We start from the raw sequence: 6,292 nt of genomic DNA on the forward strand, positions 1-6,292 counted from the left end.
CGGTTAGGTCCCTGCCTTTGACTCAGGTCATGATCCCAGGGTCCTGGGATCAAGTCTCACATCTAGTTCCCTGCTCAGTAGGGAGTCTGCTTCTCCCTCTCTACCTGCCCCTCCTCCTACTTGTGCTTTCTCTCTTTCTCTCAAATACATAAATAAAATCTTTAAAAAAAAAAACAAAAAAAACGTTTATAACTGACGGTAGGAAAAAATAATGCCAATTTTCTTCATAGTCATGACATGGGTGGTTTCTTTAATACCCTAATTATGCATAAAGGAAGGAAGACAGTTACCTAGAATAGTCAGAATTTTTATTTGCCACAGACTTTCCAAAATAACTATTTCATATGCTCTGGGACCTCAATAGATTTTAAGAAAAACTCGGAAAATACACCTCACATTAAAGAAGAGCTAGGAAGGTATTTACTCTGTGTCCACATTCCATCCTCATAAAAACTCTCTGCTCCCAAATGTGGGTCAAATATCCTCTCTCAAAAAGAAACAAATCACCAACCTATGACAAACATGCTTGGGAAAACTAAGCTTGCCATTTATGTTTGGCTAAATACATCTGCAAAAGAAACTGGCTGTTCTTACTCTTCACAGTTCCCACTGGCCAGGGCAAATGAATCAACACTGGTGTTTCACATGCGTCCCTGCCAACCCTACACACAGACACTGGGCCATAGGAGAAAATGAAAGTAAAAAAGAAAAGGAGGCGCACCAGATAATGTCTTTGTTTACCACTGTGCTAAATCAGATGGGTAATGCGGACATCAAGGTTTTTCAGGAAACAGCACGCAATCCAGGGAAGAATAAAAGCAACCATTGATTAACAGTTACTGCGTATCGGGTCCAGAATTAAAAGAAATAGAGTATAGCGATGGCAACAGTGGATCAATCCAGAAACTTCCCTGAGGTAACCAGTACTTTTTTTTTGTTTTTTAAATTATGTTATGGAGTAATTTCTGTAGCTAGTTTATAATACAGTTTTATAATATATATTTTCCTCTAAGAAAGTAAATTAACACAATCATATTGCAGAAACAGTTAAAGTATTTTTAAAAAGTGACAAATGGGAAAGGAAAGCCACATGTTGTTAAAGTGGTTCTTCTGTGGGGATGTCCTTCATGAAAAGATCATTTGCATGCCACTGATATCTTGCAGAGAACTGGTGAGCAAAAAGTACTAATAGCTTTGTACCGTTGAAGACCACACCGTACCAGTTCTCTCCCAACCCCTCCCCACACAAACCTCACAGTGTGGTTTACCAAAAAGGAAATCTCGTATCACTCTGGGAGGATGGTCTGATGTCATAGCTATTTTTTGTATTAATAAAGATACTTCTTCTTGTTGTTGCCCAGAGCCAGAGGATAGAAATAGCAGCAATGGATTTAAGGACAGAATAGAGAGCTAATGGCAAATACTTTATTAACATTATCAAGTAGAAACAAAACTTGTATAAGGGTGTTTTCTAGAATTTCTGGGTTAATCTTCCAGAGGAAGTCAATGTATCAGAATTGTTTAATTTGTAGGTGACCAAAATATACAACTAAAACTGGACTTCTGCAATAAAAAGAGATATACTGGCTAACAGACCTAAATGTCCCAAGTTGTCATTATAGCTTAATTTAAGTGCTGATTGGGGGCCTCAGCTGATGTAACAAAAGCTGGTTTATAGCATTTTTGCAGCCACCTTCCACAGTATTAGGAACTCAAAGGAAGCTGTGGGCTCTTTTTCTGTGGTAGCAAAATGAAAGAAGCATTTCTAGACCTTAAATCTTCACAGTCAGTCCTCCAGAGAATTTCTTCAGAAACCTGGAACTTGGCTTTCATTGGATCATACCAGCTTATTTTCCATTCCAATCTGTGGCCAGTGGAATCTGACATGCTGGTTGTCAGTTATGGCCTGACCCTGATATGAGAGGCAGAGTGGGCACTGTGATAGGCCTATGGACAAGAACCACAGAAAGTGGGTTTCTCAAAGAAGTCTCGTTTTTACTGCTGAGAAAACAGAGTCCAGAGGCTGAGGAGATAACGAACAGATGAGCACCCCTAGCAGCAGGCAGCCTTTTGTAAACAACCACTGTCCGAGTCACGTATCTCAGTGGGCAGCTTTCATGGGTAAACTTAGATGATTATGATGTTTGTTTCCTGATTCTTATCACAAAAAAAAAAGTTTCTTTTATTAAAAAAAAAAAAACAACTTAAGAATATTTCCATATAGGTAGCTGACTCAATTACACAACAAAATGGAATCATGGTTCAGTTAAAATCTAAGAGTTCCTATTAATGGGGGATTTTTAGACATAGTCAAGAGCCATTTTCGAACACCTTTCTATTAGATTTCTGCAGTCCCTAAGTTGCGAAACAGCTAGTGGCATACCATCGTCTACCTTAATTACTGTCCCAACAAATAAAAGCATGGGGAAGCAACTGACTCCAGCTAAGGGCCTGCTAGCCTCTCTTGGTGAAGCAAAAGCTCTCAACTCACTATCGTTCCCAGCTTTCCTTGCTTTCTATTGTTTCTTACACACTGTGTTTCAGGCCTTCTTTTCCAGCATAGGCATCTAAGTTTAGAAGCCGCCCTGGGCACCCTGAGCACTCGAGGACTCGCATGACAGCTTTCTCTACAGTAGGACCCGGAATATGTTCCCTTTTAACCTGGGGCACTCCAAAGCAGTTTCAGGGTTGGCAGAAAATGTAAGAAGCTAAGCCATTTTTATCTCTCCCACTGCAACAGAAGCTGGAGTACAAGCACAAAAAGAGGGATTATGAAAACAGGCCCACTCTCAACAACAACAAAGTAGATGAAAAGTATTTTCATTGACAAACACTACTTGCTACTTTTTGAATGTGCTCATTGCATAAGTCTGACTTCTCTCATGGTCACAGTTAAGATCTCTGTGATCTCATCATCTCAACCCACTTCCCAAACACTACCTTCAGTGCTTTGGGGACCTGAAATACAAGACTGTGGGCTCGGGGCCATCTTGTTCTATTTCCAACCTCCAGATGTCACCAGCTCCGATCCACATGGTGTCAGTATGTCAGGTGAAGCCCACAGCTGCACTACCTCCTGCTTCCTTCCCAGATTCCAGGTCACTGTGTAACTTACATCTTCCTCCCAAGTGTATGACAAAGTTCTAAAGGTTTACTTTCCTATCATCCCATCTCCTGACATAAAAGGCCACTGAAATGTGGCTCTCATCTTCCCCATACAATACTTCACACTACTTAATAATCCCTTTTCTAAACTAAAAGATCTCTACATTTAACTAGGAGCTTTTTCAAGCTGTTAATTATTTACATTCTACTTTTTACACCATGGCTTTCTGAAGGAACACTGGCTCTCCCCGATATTTACTGACCAAAATGAGAAGTTAATTCTCATTTTGTTTGTAAATTAACCACCAATTTTAATTTTTAAAAATTGCCACTATTAAAAAAATAATCGCAATGCTATGACTAAATGTGTTTTCCTATCTGGTTGATGCTATGAAAGTAGTTAGGTAAATAAAAAGGAAAATGCTATTTTTTTAATAGGGAAACCAGGGCTTCCCTACCAATACTATTTAAAATAAGTTTCTTAAGTGTTTAAAAAGTTACATTCAGAATGTCTCATTATTTGCACAGCAAAAAAAAAAAAAAAAAAAAAAAAAAATCATCAACAAAACCAAAGGCAATCTACTGAATGGAAGAAGATATTTGCAAATAATATATCCAAAAAGGAATTAGTATCCAAAATATATAAAGAAAGAGCCTATAAAACTCAACACTAGCAAACCAAATAATATAATCAAAAAACAGGGAAAGAACTGAATAGCCATGTTTCCCAAAGAAGTCCTATAAATGGCCAACAGACACATGCTCAACATCATTCATCATCAGGGAAATGCAAACCAAAGCCACAGTAACATATCGCCCTACACCATCAGAATGGCTAGTGTCAAAAAGGCGAGCTAGAACAAGTACTGAAAGACATGGACAAAAAGGAACCCTCGTACACTGTTGGTGGCCATGTTAACTGATATAGCCAAACCGTGGAAAACAGTATGGAAGTTCCTTTAAAAATTAAAAATACAGTGGTGCCTGCATGGCTCAGTCGGTTAAGCATCCAACTCCTCCTCTGACTCAGGTTATGATCTCAGGGTCATGAGATTGAGTTCTAAGCAAGATCATCTTCCTCTAGCCCTTGCCCCCATGTGTGCACTCACACCCTCTCTCTCTTTCTCTTTCTCTCTCCAATAAATAAATCTTTTTAAAAATTAAAAATCAAAATATCATATGATCCAATAACTCCAGTACTAGACACTTAAAGAAAATGAAAACAGTAATTTGAAAAGATATATGTGCCCTATTTCTTGCAGCATTATTTACAATAGCCAAGATACAGAAGCAATCCAAGTGTCCATCCACAGATGATGGATAAAGAAGTGGTGTCTATATACAATGGAATACTACTCAGCCATAGAAAAGAATGAAATCTTGCCATTTGCAACAACACATATGGGCTGAATGTAAGTGAAATAAGCCAGACAAAAAGACAAATACTGTATGACTTCATTTACATACAGAATCCAAAAGACAAATACACAAACAAAAACAGAAGCAGAATGTCCTGGTTATGACAATAAAACACTAAGGAATATCAGCTATCTAAAAGAGAAGGAATAAAATAAAAACAATCTATGCTTTATCAAGTAACGAGGTAGCACTAAAAACATAAGCCAATCCTCGAACTCACCTTTCTACCTATCCACCTGGATTCTCTCTTCAGACTTCCCGCGCCAGGACTGAAACCAAAGTCGACTCCCCTCCCTGCCCGAAACCACAGCCCTGTACCATACTTCTTCCACTGTTCCCAGTGCCCATCCATTCCCATCTAAGGGTGGGAGCTCCTTACTGCTTCTCACTCAGAATGACCGCATCCTAATCATCCCTATCCTGGTTTCTTGTCTTCTGCTTTCTCCCTAACCCTATGGAATCTAATGCCCTAAGACTTACTGAGTTCTAACAGTTTCACTGCAGGTGCTAGAGATTCCGTGCGACCCCCTCTACACCATAACCTACTAAACATAACAAAAATACCCTCCAGCACGGGAGCTAAGGAGGCAACCTAAAGTCAAACATCTGTTAAAACTTTCCTTAAGTACTTGATCAAAAAACAAGGACTCACATGGCAAGGGGTTGGGAGAATGTCTCCAGAGAACCTTCACCTGGAAGGTAACAACAGAGTTTGTAAAATGTATTCGAACTTTGAAAATGTGTTACTCACAACTTCTGAAAAGGACCACAACCACTCAAAGGGGGGAAAATGACCATTCAAATTTCTTTCTTAGGGATTTCGCTTGTTAATTATTTCATATCCATCCATCAAATAGCACACAACTGAAAGGTGAAATGAACTGTACGGTTACCCAATAATACTATACAGTCTTTAATAAAAAGAACCAAAGGGACAGGCAAGGGGAATGAATATACTCAGTCATTCTTATAATCGAGTTCACATTCTAAGAACATGTAAAACCCTTTGCCTTCAAAACACTTCTTGGTGAGTGCTATGAAATGTGTAAGCCTGACGATTCACAGACCTGACCCCTGGGGCAAATAACACATTAGATGTTAATAAAAATAATTAATTAAAAAAAATACTTCCGACTTTTTACTCTCTGTTTCATTAAAAAGGGAAAGCCGAGAGAGTGTTTAAGTAACAGAATCAGCAACGTTTTGGAAGCTCTGTGTCTGTCTATGTCTCCCTTAAAAAGTACTCTGGTCTAATCACATCTGTCGCTCTGAGATTTGAAGCTGCCAATCTCAGTGAGAGTCAGGGGGAGAAAGTCTTTGGACTAATCCAAGTGGACAAAGGGATTACATGTTTTATTTTTTTTCTTTTATTTATGTTTTTTTTTAATTTTTTATTTTTTATAAACACATATTTTTATCCCCAGGGGTACAGGTCTGTGAATCGCAAGGTCCACATACCCCACAGCACTCACCAAAGCACACCCCCCCAATGTCCATAACCCCACCCCCCTTTCTCCCAAGCCCCCTCCCCCCAACAATCCTCAGTTTGTTTTGTGAGATTAAGAGTCACTTATGGTTTGTCTCCCTCCCAATCCCATCTTGTTTCATTGATTCTTCTCCTACCCCCTTAACCCCCCATGTTGTATCACCACTTCCTCATATCAGGGAGATCATATGATAGTTGTCTTTCTCCGCTTGACTTATTTCACTAAGCATGATACGCTCTAGTTCCATCCATGTTGTCGCAAATGGCAAGATTTCATTTCTT

General features: G+C 39.1%; 1 protein-coding gene across 1 annotated transcript in view; it reads right to left on the reverse strand.

Annotated features, from left to right (window-relative positions):
- Window positions 1–6,292, reverse strand: part of MED12L (mediator complex subunit 12L) — a 323,861-nt gene that overhangs the window by 198,237 nt on the left and 119,332 nt on the right. The gene's annotated exons all lie outside the window — the stretch shown is intronic.

The sequence above is a fragment of the Mustela nigripes genome, chromosome 2 (assembly GCF_022355385.1).
Source record: "Mustela nigripes isolate SB6536 chromosome 2, MUSNIG.SB6536, whole genome shotgun sequence".
In the NCBI taxonomy this organism is placed as follows: Eukaryota; Metazoa; Chordata; class Mammalia; order Carnivora; family Mustelidae; genus Mustela; species Mustela nigripes.